The following is a 13,031-nucleotide window of genomic DNA, read 5'->3' as shown; positions in this document are numbered from 1 at the left end:
TATTTTCACATCTTGTCTAGATTTAAGTCCCATCTTTTAAAAAAGCAAAAACTTAAAAATGATCAAGTAGATCTGGTCGTTTATGATTGAGAAAAGAAGAGACCTTTGTGTTGGGAAATGTCAAGAATGAACATCTCAGCTGATCCAAAATAGACTAGAATTTATAGAAGAATAATAGAAGTTCTTGAAAATACAGGACACTTGGAAATACAAGTAGGGGAAAAGGCAGACTTAATGGATTTTTACTAGTAATCATTAGAGGGATAATAATACTGTATGTTTTAGACCTAAATACTGAGAAAAAAGACTTGTAGATTAATCAATAAGAAGAGAAAAATGTTGGATAGCTTGTTGCCAATTGGACTACATTCATTTGCCGGTGTTCTTTGTATTGAGAAGTGTCTAGAGTGCACTTCTCAATTCGAGAACTATCTATGTAGATAAACATATTCAGTTTCGAGCACAGCAGTTTATTCAAAGTGATATTTTGTGTTTTTTTCTTAAAACTGCATACTTCATAAAAATAGCAATCAACCCTGCTGACCTAATCTCTGTATAGAACAATGGCTCTACCTAGAATGCTACTGCAGTAGGCTGTAATGTGTATGTATGTAGGTTGTAACTAGAAGACTGTACCACACATCAGATTAAAAAAAAGCATATTAGTTAGCAGTAGAAGCATATTGTGTTTTGATAAACTTTCCCACGTGTCAGCATTTCAATATTGTAATTGTTTGTCCCAAAAAATGCGAAACACTCTTTTGTTCCCCGAAACAGTTCCCATGTACCACATCAGACTAAAGTTGCGTCAAGTCTGAGATGGGTCATAGTTCTGTAACACTCCGTCACCACCTTATCCGATTAACTATTGGATCGAACCGCTTATTCGGACCAACGAGGATCTGGTCGTTTGGGTGTAGGTAGATACAAAGTTAGCTCGCGTGCACTTTTTTGCGCTTTCAGCGAGTAGAAAGCGAATTTTCAATAGAAACCAACTGGCGAGTTAGCATTCCGAAGGCCGACGAATGGAACGGCACGCGAAGAACAACCACGGACTTCAGAAGGACAGACAATTAAGGCGACCTTGAAAGAAACCAGTCCATCATCAGCACCGAAATCAAAAACGAACACAACAAATCTTGGAAAAACGACACAAAATTTATGTTATGAAGGAGCAAAGCGAAACTCCCCGAAGACGTGAACGTATCCTTGAAAGGAAATAAGTCTATCAGTACTAGCACAAAACAACGAGTACTCCAAATTCATTGAAGGTTGACGTTGAGGGTTCACCAGAGAAAGTTTTCGACACTCGGAGGACTAAAATGACTCGAAGATCATAAAACAAGGGGTATTTAAAATAGGGTTGTCAGGCGTCCCGATTAATCGGGATTGTCACCAGTTTTAAGTCTCGTGTCCCGGTGTCCCGAACAAACTTGTCGGGACACCCAAATTTCCGGGTTTACTACTTTTTAAATATCTACAGAAGTTTTTAACCCACAATTAACATAAACTATAAAAAAAAGTAGATGTCTGGAACAGACAGTCTGGTAAACACTGCAGCAATATTCAACAATGAACTACATATTTGTCTCTGTCTTACTATGTGTAGAAGGGAGACAAAAAATGTGTATTAGGCATCAATCAATTTATCTTAAATCGATAATTTTCGCACACTATTGAATATAAAAGTCTACTCTTACATTCAAAAACCAGGTGGCTATTACTATAGCAATTATTGCCTATAGCAAAGTCAAAGATTGTCTACAGAAAAGTCAAAGATCTGATTATTTTTTTGGAGGGGGGGGTGTCCCGGTTTAACTTGCATGAAATCTGACAACCCTAATTAAAAGAGACCTTCAAAAGAAAAAAATCCAAATTGCGAGAGCATCAAACAATAATGAGTGAGGACTAAAACATGATTACAGAAGGACAGAAAGACAGTCAAGTGCAACGACCTTAAGTGAAACCAGTCCATCATCAGCACCCAAAAAGCAAGAAACCTGAACAAAGCGTCGAAAAGCGACCAAACACCAGTGAGAGACAAAAACTGAACCGTTTCAAGGACAGAAGGACAGACGAATGTGGCGGCCTTGAATGAAACCTGTCGAGCACCAAGCCCAGAAAGGCGTGAGACCAAAACGAGAGTTGAAAAAGCCCCACAGAAAGCGGCGAGAGATGGATTTGTAAAACAGTATTCAGTTCAAAGTGGCAGAGATAAGCCAGTGTCTTATCTGATCGTACGTGCATACATAATCGTCATAGCTATTCCGGGTGCGTTCACACGTTAAGTTTACTTCACGTAAATCGTACGTGCATATAAATACGGGAAAGATTACAAGATTATAGTCATAATTGAAACACATATGTAGTTTGTTGAATGGACATTGTATAACTTGCTATATACAATTATCTACATATATACGATAACATCTCTATATACGTAAATGATTCAAAAATGCAACTAAGGCATGCGGCTACTAGACGATTTTGCTTAAATTCTGAACTAAGTCCTCCCTTTTATCCTCTTCACTTAGAGTTGTTCTCCCCCTACAAATGAAGAGTATAAAAAAGCTTTTGTTTTAAATCACTCCTATTAGATTACTACTGTAGTAAAATATTATATATAAAAATGGACGCGATGTATGTGGGTATGTGGCAGACGCGTCAACCAACAACTAACTCATGATATTGAGCGCTGAGCGAAGTCAGGCCGAGCGACGGGTAACTTAAGCGTCGGATGCGCCTAAGCATGCGCGGGAGCGTACACATATACAAACACACACATTCATTCATCATTTCGAACAGGTGAACGGGTTGGATCGACGAGCGTGTAATGCGCGCACTTTTTCTATTATAACGTGCGCCTCTAAATTGCCTTACATTATATTTATATATAACATATAACTTATTTTAATTCGTGTATCAATTCCTATCCGAAACCACCCGTTGAGATCAACAGGCACAACACTAGTTTCACACAAGAACCATTGATCTATGTATACATTTATTTATTTAAATAAAACCATGTAAGTACATACAGGAAAATTCAATACAAAATACTGTATGCATACGTATGTACATAAAGACGAGCAGAATTAATTCCCAATCCACAAATATAGGAACTTCAAACCAAGAGTGGAAGACCCTCGGTGAGATACAAAACAAATAAATTACATAAAACTTCATTAACTATTAGTCAAATTCAAATGTTAGATCAATATATAATTTATAAGCACTTCCTTATAATTTCGAGGCTACTTCCACTATCGCAAATGCATATGTATGTACACCGAATATTGCGATTTGTATGCGAATATTTATATGATAAAATAATAATATTTACAAACGGAAGTGTCCGTCTGTGTGTTATTCAAAAGTGAAACTGAAACTGAAGAAGAAGTGTTCATTTTCCATTTAAGGTGTGTGTGTGTGTGTGTTGTATCATCAAATATTTATTTATTTTGACGACCTTCATTATCGACACGTACGGTGTTAACTAACACGTTGCCGACCGGAACGCAAGCCGAGCGCTTTTTCGCCGCATTGACGGGAAGTGCAATTTTGCACGTTTTCAAAAAAAACAATCGCAGGTTCTTAGGAAATATCTGAGTCTGATTCTGATTTAAAGAGGCCAATGTCGAATTGAGTTTTGGGCCGAGAGGCTTGCGATTTTAATCATATTAAAATGTTAAGCTCTCAAAGTATCTAAATAAATGCATATCAATATACAGACGTTTCAAAATTATGAAGAGCAAAAAATGCTATGTTTGTATATATTTATGCGAGTGTATACGCTGTATGGGAAACCTGTCGAAATAATAAGATCGTACGAATTAACAATCAACTCAACCAGCAGCGTAGACTAGTGGTTAGAATATTATGCTTTCGAGCAGAATGGTCACAGGTTCGAGTCCCACTGCTGACCAGGCCTTGGTTCGTGACTCCAGATCGATCGTTTCTTACCAGAGTTTGCCAATTACAGATTTTCATTGAAACGGTTCCTGTAAAATTGGCATCCCCTTGCCCATCTCTCTTACAAATCTCAAGATATTCAGTGTCTTGAGGTTCGCCGGTATCTACATATTTATAATAAAAATGATGCAAAAAATTTCTCCATATACATGTATGTATATATGTTTTGTATTCACATTTGTATAAATTCTTGTATTTATCGTATTGTATAAATACCTGTCTTATATAATAATAATTATGTATTTATATATTTTTTTAATATATACCAAGAAGCCTAACAGGTAAACCACAATGCGCCTTCCTGGCCAATTACAAACAATGTAGCATTTTTATTATACAAGTCGCTGAATTACGAGACACTGAAAACTGGAAATTAGCGAGACATCTTTGAATTGTACATACATTTTATTGTTCATTAATCATACTCATTTTTTTATCGGGAACCGTTTCAACAATGAAATCAGAGAGAGTTGGCAAACTCTGATAGGAAACGATTGACCTGGAGTCACAAATATCCAAGTCTCACCAGCAGCATTACACATATACTCAGAAAAATTCATGGGATGCCGAACCCGGTAATTCTCGGTGCTAGGCACAAGCTTAACGACTGAGCTATGCTGCTGGCTCTTTAGTATGTTTCTTGAACTGTTTAAGTACACTCGTCGCTTTGGAACGATCTGTATGACTGTACTGTACATGATCGATTGAATAATTAAAAAAATATATACACATATAATTGACGAAACGCCCTTCACCGATGGAAACCACGAGCACGCGCATGGCGTACGATTCGGTGTGCACGTAGCTACATAATTCAGTCGTGTAGGAATCTACGGATGATGTTGCAATTTGCATAGTTTCGGGCTCGATTCCGATTGTGTACCAAGTGGAAAGTAAGTGCTGAGGCTTATTCCGATCACGCCCCGTCTTATATCTAAAAAGGTATGCATACGATGATGACTTGGTGACTTTCACGCGAATAAAATGTCAGAAAACGGTCACAATTCAAACCGAACTCGTACAGACGGATAATACATGCCGCTTGCTTACGAAACGTCCTTCTCTGCTAATAGTCAGTATGCATATACATATACTACGTGGCTTTGTAATAGTTTACATTCCTTCAATTGCGTTTTCTATTCTTGTAAGTGGTTAGTGATGTAAGTGTAAGTGATAAGTGTTCACAGTTTCAACTGACTTGGAAGAGTCGGCGGGAATCGGAGAATTTTCCAGTGGGTCAACAGCAGACAGGTCAGGATGCTTTTACCCACAAAAAATGGTTCACTATTGTCAATTAGTATTGTCCTACAAAGCAAGAGAGCAAAGAAAAGGTTGACAATAGTGAACCATTCAGTAAAAGCATCCTGGTCACTGAAGTCTGGTCATCAGTAGAGATCGGACCGGAAGCGTGCCATTCATTGTTAATTGTTCGCTATCCTTTGTCCAATTTTATGAAGAACCTTTTTTTTGCACTCTAGCTTTGTAAATAGACCCAAAACGCCCTGATTCCTGGAAAAAGCACGCTTCCTATCCGCCCTTTGGTCATCAGACATCAAAACTAGTCAAATATTTATTGATATATCTCCTGCATATTTCAGAATTATTGCATATATAAATGCTAGAGCCGGCTCGTGGCATGTGCGAAGTGTTTGGCACACACAGGCGCCGTAAAAGAAAAGGCGCTTAAAATATTTATAAATTTTTCGATTTATAAAAATTCTCATAAACCGTCATGTTTTCGACTTACACGAGAATAACGATTTTGAAATACGAGTACACATAACAATACTGTAACTTTGATTAGAAGACGATACTCTAAATTTAAAGAAAATATGAAATTGCCTAATCTCTCAATATGTTTTGCGGACGAATTCAAAAGCCAGTAAAAACCAAACAATAAAATAATAGCCACACAAATTTACATCTGCAAATTTATGCAAAAAAAAAATATACCGCGTACCTCTGTGTGTCTTTGCCTTTAGAATGTATGGATAAGCCAAATTCATTTGTAAGAGTTTTCTGTGAGAAAAATTCTATATGAAAAAATTTTCGAACCGGTTAATCTGATATTTTGTAAATCGGTCTAGAATTTCAATAAAATACATCGATTCAAGTCACAGATCATGAACTTTAATTAAAAAATGGTTTGCACTTATAATCTGTTGATTTTCAACACATTTAAGGTGTTGAACCGGTTAGTCGCCTACAATCCATTTATCATTTAGTTGGAAAATGATTACAATTCGTCAGTTTTTATTTAAACTAAATAAAAACTGCGGTCAATTCGAAATGCGGTCTATTCGTCAGTTTTTATTTAAACTAAATTAGCAACCGTTTTAAAGACATTTTTGCATTGAACCCGTCAACCAAAGTAATCATATTGGACGTTGAACGATTGATTTCATTCCGATCATACTTTTTTGACGAACCGGTTAGCAAGTATAAGTAAAATCCGTTGAATTGCCAAATTTTTAGTAAAAGTAAAGTAACAAACGGCCACATTTTAAATATATTTTTATGCGAACCGGTTAATCGAACAGTTGCTTGTTGCGAATTGGTTCTGCGTTTCGTTATAATCAACCGAGTAATATCTGTGATGAGCTGTGAACCGCGAACCGGTTAACCGGTTAGCATGCTGTCGTCGAACCGGTTTTACAAGTAGGATTCAAATATTTAATGTTAAATCAATGTGAGTTTGTATTTATAATGAAAGGTATCGGACTCACTTTTTTCAGGCCTTTTTCTCCAAGTCTATAAGGTGTTGGAAGTTTTAAATTGGAAGAAGCCTGACACTCTGAAATACAAAAAAAATATTAATTAAAATAAATATTATAATATTCAAAAAGGTAAAAGAGATTTCTATTTTATTCAAGATATCTATGTATGTATATGTATATTAACTAACTACGCAGATAACACGTGTGTGTCAATTCATTGACACCTCGTATTCTATTCAACGATTGATGTCAATCTGTCAATGAAGAGATGCGGTTTGTTTATAAACCGAGCACATCTAAAGAAGCGTAATCGTTCACTAAATTAAGCACGGTGGTAATCCTTTTGAGGAAGAGAGAGAGAGAAAGAGGGGGAGCAGAGGTAACTCGAACAACATGGCCGATAAACAAAACCGTGGAACGTGCCTAGAATGCGCGGCAATCACATTTGCAACACACAATGGGGTTCGGAAAACACCCATTGTTTGGTCACGACATGACCGGTCCCGCTCCAAATGGGACAAAAGTTCAAGAAACGCTCGAATTACTCGCACTCGGAGACACCTAGCACTCGCAGCGGCAAAATTACACCCAATACCCCCAAAAATATTCAAAGAATCCGCCATTTTGTTTGATAGCATTCGTCAAATTAGTTAAGTTCAAGAGCGACGCCATTTTGTCTCAAATATCAGGCCAGATCCTAGACGAAAACATATCATAAATAGGGCTCAAACTACAAAGTGATTGTGATAACTAGTCACCGGAGCCTGAGGGGGCCGTGTTTTGTTCAAACGTTGTAAATGCATTGTTAAAGGTTTGCCGAACCGTTTTTACAAAGGATTTACAACAATGGAACAATGAGCGGCCCCTTGGCTATCTTACCTCTAGTGATAACTTTGCCGAATACATGAAATCGGTGATGGATGAGCCGAATCAATGGATCGGTCACAATTTTAACTAATTCATCAATTTTGCAAAATATGGGGTAAACATTAGTTGTTGACCAGTGTATTGGTCACTTTATCACATACCAATTGACTGTAAAATAATACATCGCAATCAGTAAACACCAGTGGTGTAGTGCTAAATAAAAAAGAACCAGGTCGGTGTTTAATTTTTACGACCCCCCCCCCCCCCGCTTTTTTCCTTTCTAAAAAAAGTTGTATCCTAATATTGGTAGTCCAAATATTTATAAAAAAAATCAAATAATAATTAACAAATATTCTTGCTTGTTGAAATTATGATGTATTTTTTATATTTTATAAAAACTTCCATAATGCATCCTCTTCAACATCTTTGATTTTGCAAAACCCGTGTTCGTGTGTCAACAGCAACATTTGCTTTTAGCAATGCTAAAACCATGTATGTACATATGTACATATGTCAAAAAATCAAATTTTAACAGGTGAATTTAGACATGACTATTCATTTAAGCTGAGTTCCGTCATTTTATCTATCCTCAAGTGTGTATGGCCAATAGTTCAAATAATGTTTTCTTTTGAATTTTTAGGTGGTTTTAGATAAAAAAAAGCCAATAAATTTCATTTAACTTCCTTTAAGTTTTGAATGTGCTCAGATTACTAATCGATTGTGGTCATCGAGTGTTAGAACGAGAGTCTGCTCACAATATTTGGAATACAAAATTTTATGTGACATTTTAGTCAAAATATTTTTTAATTGTACTCGAAAAACAATTTTATATCAATCAAAGTGCCAGGTCGGCGACCCGGCTCAAAAAGAAGTACCAAAGCGGCGACCTAGCCCGACTACACCACTGGTAAACACCATCAATGACGCAAAAAGGTTCTGAAAACTTCACATGGTTCTTATTATTTAATATAAAAATTCAAAATGACCACTAACGGTAACGATTTCCATAGCTTCCTATTAACAATATCTAAATACATTTCCCGGGTGCATTCTAGTGAGAACAATTCGTCGTGAACAATCTCAAGAAATCATCAAAAGTCACAGGCCGTCGTCTCGTGTTGTAAAATTAGCAATTTATTATTATATCACGGCTGAATGGAGGAATTGCAGCAATTTCAATCGTTGCACTTTGATTGCATCGCGCTTTCGACCTGGATGTAAACCGGACGTGGTCTATTGTTTTAGTCGAGCCATTATTGTGCGGTGAAATCGCACCGTTTTGAAAACGCTCTGGAACTGTCATTCTATGTATGTATGTGGCTATGGCCGCGAATCGATCGCTTTCGGTGCAACGAACGGTAACAAAATGGCGGCTGCACTTTTTTCTTTCTTTCGGGGCACACGCCGTCCAATTGCCATTGCATAATTGCAACAGATTTTCAGACGGTATCGTAATCGTCGTTGCGCAAACTGGGCAATAAATGCACTCGTCATTAGGTATCTATGATATGAAACAAAAAATAAAATGGCGCTCGATCAAATGGTGCCGAATACCTCTCTAATAGTTTCGACAATCTTCGATCGTTTATCGGCAATTGTATTATTATACACATATGTTAACCATTCCAATAAATGAACAATGCACGCGAAACGAATGCATCGTTTAAAATATATATGTATGTATATATTTTTTTTACATATATACCAGGAAGGCCTAACGGGAAAGCCCCAATGCGCTTTCCTGGCCAATTACAAACGATGCAGCATTTTTACTACACAAGTCGCTGAATTACGAGACACTGAAAACTGGAAATTAACGAGACATCTATGAATTGTACATTAATCATACTCGAATAGTGGTGACATAGTAGGTAGAAAAGTTTTTAGCCAATTTAATCGGGAACCGTTTCAACAATGAAATCAGAAAAATTGGCAAACTGGGATAGGAAACGATCGACCTGGAGTCACAAATATCCAAGTCTGACCAGCAGCACTACATATATACTCAAAATAAATTATTTTCAATCGAGGTCAACTCACGGGATCGAACCCGGCGCCTCTCTCGGTGCTAGGCAGAAGCTTAACGACCGAGCTATGCTGCTGGCTATGACCCAAATGATCCAAATTACATCAAAATAACCTACATATGTATACCTTATGCGTAACTAACGTAAGCTGTACAATGGCGTATATTTGACTTTGACAGTTGTCTGAAATATGATATAAAAAGCGCTCATATTACTGATACGCTTATTTATAAAAGTTTTCCCCGATTGAATGTTAACGCGCGCTTTAAAGATCAAGGAATTTGACCCTTAAAGCCCTCAACATGAGCCCCCCCCCCCCAACGAATACAGTTTAAGAGACCCTTTCGTCGAAGAACGAGACTGAATGTTGAATGTTGCGGCTAATGCACATATGCAGGGCCGCGCCTACCATATGTGCGAATGTGTGCAACGCACACAGGCGGCCCAAATATAAAGGCGGCCGAATGAAATGAGGGGGAAATATAGCAGGTCCGCGTAGAGCTAGGTTTTTTATGTTCTACTAGTGGTTTTACTCGGCTTCACTCGGTATTTGTAATATAAACCGCTTAAACATGACTAATCTAACAGTAAACATTTTATTAAATTTATTTAAATTGTTTTATTTTATATAAATTTATTTGAATATTCATTTGTTTTTTTATTAAATTGACGAACACGTCACGAACAGACAAACATATAAACTAAGTCTCTTTCGAAATTATATGTATATCAAAATTTGGCAGCCCCCTGTCGCCCCTCAGGACTTCGCCTCCGAGGACTTCGCCCCCGGGGCTTTCGAATCCTTTGAATCGAATTGGCGGCTATGAATCGAAATCGAATGTGTTGTCTACGAACCAACCAACCAAGGTTACATATATACAAAGTCTCTTTCGAAATTATATATTCTAATATTATTACCTTTGTAGCTTGCCAAATGTATTTCTTCAATGATATTGATTATTGGTTGGTCATCGAAAGAACCACGTCCTAGATTTGGAATTGGGGGTAAAAACACAATATATTTTCATGAATGAACTTGAAAACGTCCAGTCTCTCTTGTCGTCTGGTCCTGTTCAGAACTAAAAATTTTGGTTTTCAGTCTGTTTTTCAGGTTAATTTTTATTTTGATTAAATTTTTCAACACTATACCCCGAATTAATATGATTTATACGAATGCTGATAAAATTAAAGAGCGGCCGATTTAAGTTTGCACACGGGCGGCCGAATTCCTAGGCGCCGCCCTGTACTTATGTACATAGACGGTGAAAGTACGAAATCATATAGGTAAGTAAATTATTATATATTATACTTATAAAGTAAAAAATGAACACATAAATATTTTATATAAGTAATTTGGAACTTTTTGCTGTCACAAACAATTGACAGTTGTAACGTTGTGACTATGTCTAAGACTTTCAATCGCGTATGAGTTTTATCAGTTCAACGCGTCGAAAATAATGTAATTGGTGTGAGGCCGTCGCAATAACTTTAACAGGTCGTGATTTATATAGTAGCATATATAAAACAATTCATTTTACACTAAGTTGAAGAAAAATTTGACTTGTCATTGAATAAATGATTTAGTGTTTCTCAATTTTTTTGGCTTCACGGTTGATTTTTCAAAAATGTATTTGAGATATTTTTTGTGCGCCGAAGCTGATATTTTTAAAATAAACGAATTTGAACGGTTTTTTACTTTTCTAAATATTTATACAAAAGAGCACTACCACTGAAATAATGTCCATTTGATGCCTTCAAATGAACAATGTTTAATTTTAATCTATTAAATTACAAGAAATCAAAATGGCATCTTCATAAAAATCTTCATACAAACAAAATCAAAATGGCATCTTAGCATACATTTTCCGATTTGATGGATGAATGAATCTGATATATAATTTCGAAAGAGACTTTGTATGTAAGGTTTGGGTGGGAGCATCGAAAACAAATCAAAGTTTCTACGACGACGATATCGATATCGTTTAATATATATTTTTTTCGATTCAAATAAATTTAATAAAAAAAAAAACAAATGAATTTTGTGAATGAAATGAAATTATTTCTCACCATAGATGTCTCTGTGGTTGTTTATCAAAATTTAAAAAATCGTATTGTTACATGAAAAATGTTATGAATCATATTTATACGATGTTTGTAATATCTGACCACATGTAGATATCGGGTATTGTTTCGATTTACATGTGTATGTATGTAATAATTATGTATTTAAATGTCTCATTAATTATGAGTTTTCAATGTCTTGTAATAAATTAGCCATAGTGACGACCTGGAGCTAATCTGTAATGTCACTATGGCGAAATTGTAAAAAATAAATAAATATCAAATGTACCAAAGAATACTTTTCGTACTGCTGTTTACGTGTGCAGTTGCCGGTCTGTGCTGTGTTTAAGGTCAATCCAGTATGAATTAACCTTAAATCGGAAAGTAAACAAAGACGCCATTTTGATTTCTCCGTACATTTTGGCGACCAATTTACGGACGGACTTATCGTTGGCCTTAAGCGAAAAACCCAACGACCAATACTCATTTTAAGTGTGCGAGTGTGCGTACACACTCAATACAATTTGAAAACGCACTTTCACTATTTATATTGTTTGACGAAATATAATTTTTAACGAGAACTCATTTGAGCGAAAAAGAGAACACCATTGTTGTTTTGACGTTTGTGTTTCGCGAATAACGCGCGCAATTATTTTGGCCATAATAGCCGGCTTCGCGGCCGCGCCGAAATTCGCAAAAGAGACGAGCGATTATTAGAAACTTTTTTTAATCCAATAATAATACGATACTATGCGCAATTAAATTTATAAATAATTCAAAGCGCCGTCGTTCATAGTACACGTAGTTGTACAATATATTTATATATCATGCACGTGTCTCGAGTCGCTAATGAGAGTTCGTAATAGTAATAAACCTCGGTCAGGTGTGTTGCATTGTCTCGCTATCGCTAAGTAACATACTATAATAGAATTAAACGCACTTAGTATATACATACATATATCTGACCTAGAAATTTTAAACGCGACCAGAATCATCAAAGGGGAGAGTAATTTTTTTTAGTTTTTTTTTGTGGATAAATAGTTGACATGAAATGGCAACCGCAGCTCAATCTGTACTTAGAAGTCGTGCACTGCTAGAGTCTGACAAAGAGGTCGCTCGTCGGTTATGTCCCAGTTCTCACACAATAAATTGGATGTTTAGATAGCAAAATAACAAGATACACACCTACATCGAGATGATATACAGCGGTACAAATAATGGCATAATCTGTCAAAAGTAAATGTAATCAAATTACTGCTTCAAATTACTTGAAGTGTGATACTTAAGCGACATCTTGTTAGGTTAGGTTCGGTTACTACCAACTGAGAAGTCTTGGAAAAACATTTTATACGAAACATGACATGATAAAATTTGGGAGTACTCTTAA

General features: G+C 36.3%; 2 protein-coding genes across 6 annotated transcripts in view; both read right to left on the bottom strand.

The window, feature by feature from the left end:
• Nucleotides 1-13,031, bottom strand: part of LOC143915612 (uncharacterized) — an 854,026-nt gene that overhangs the window by 349,344 nt on the left and 491,651 nt on the right. The gene's annotated exons all lie outside the window — the stretch shown is intronic.
• ced-6 (PTB domain-containing adapter protein ced-6) overlaps nt 1-13,031 on the bottom strand; it is a 68,098-nt gene that overhangs the window by 32,055 nt on the left and 23,012 nt on the right. For 4 of the 5 annotated variants that reach the window (XM_077437225.1, XM_077437226.1, XM_077437228.1 and 1 more), the window contains one exon: nt 6,699-6,766. The exons of the other annotated variant lie outside the window; for it this stretch is intronic. The gene's annotated coding sequence lies outside the window, so the exon portion shown is untranslated. The remainder of the gene's footprint in view (nt 1-6,698; nt 6,767-13,031) is intronic. 5 annotated transcript variants of the gene reach the window in all.

Source organism: Arctopsyche grandis, chromosome 8 (assembly GCF_051622035.1).
Source record: "Arctopsyche grandis isolate Sample6627 chromosome 8, ASM5162203v2, whole genome shotgun sequence".
Taxonomy (NCBI): Eukaryota; Metazoa; Arthropoda; class Insecta; order Trichoptera; family Hydropsychidae; genus Arctopsyche; species Arctopsyche grandis.
This window is presented reverse-complemented; position numbering and strand designations above follow the sequence as displayed.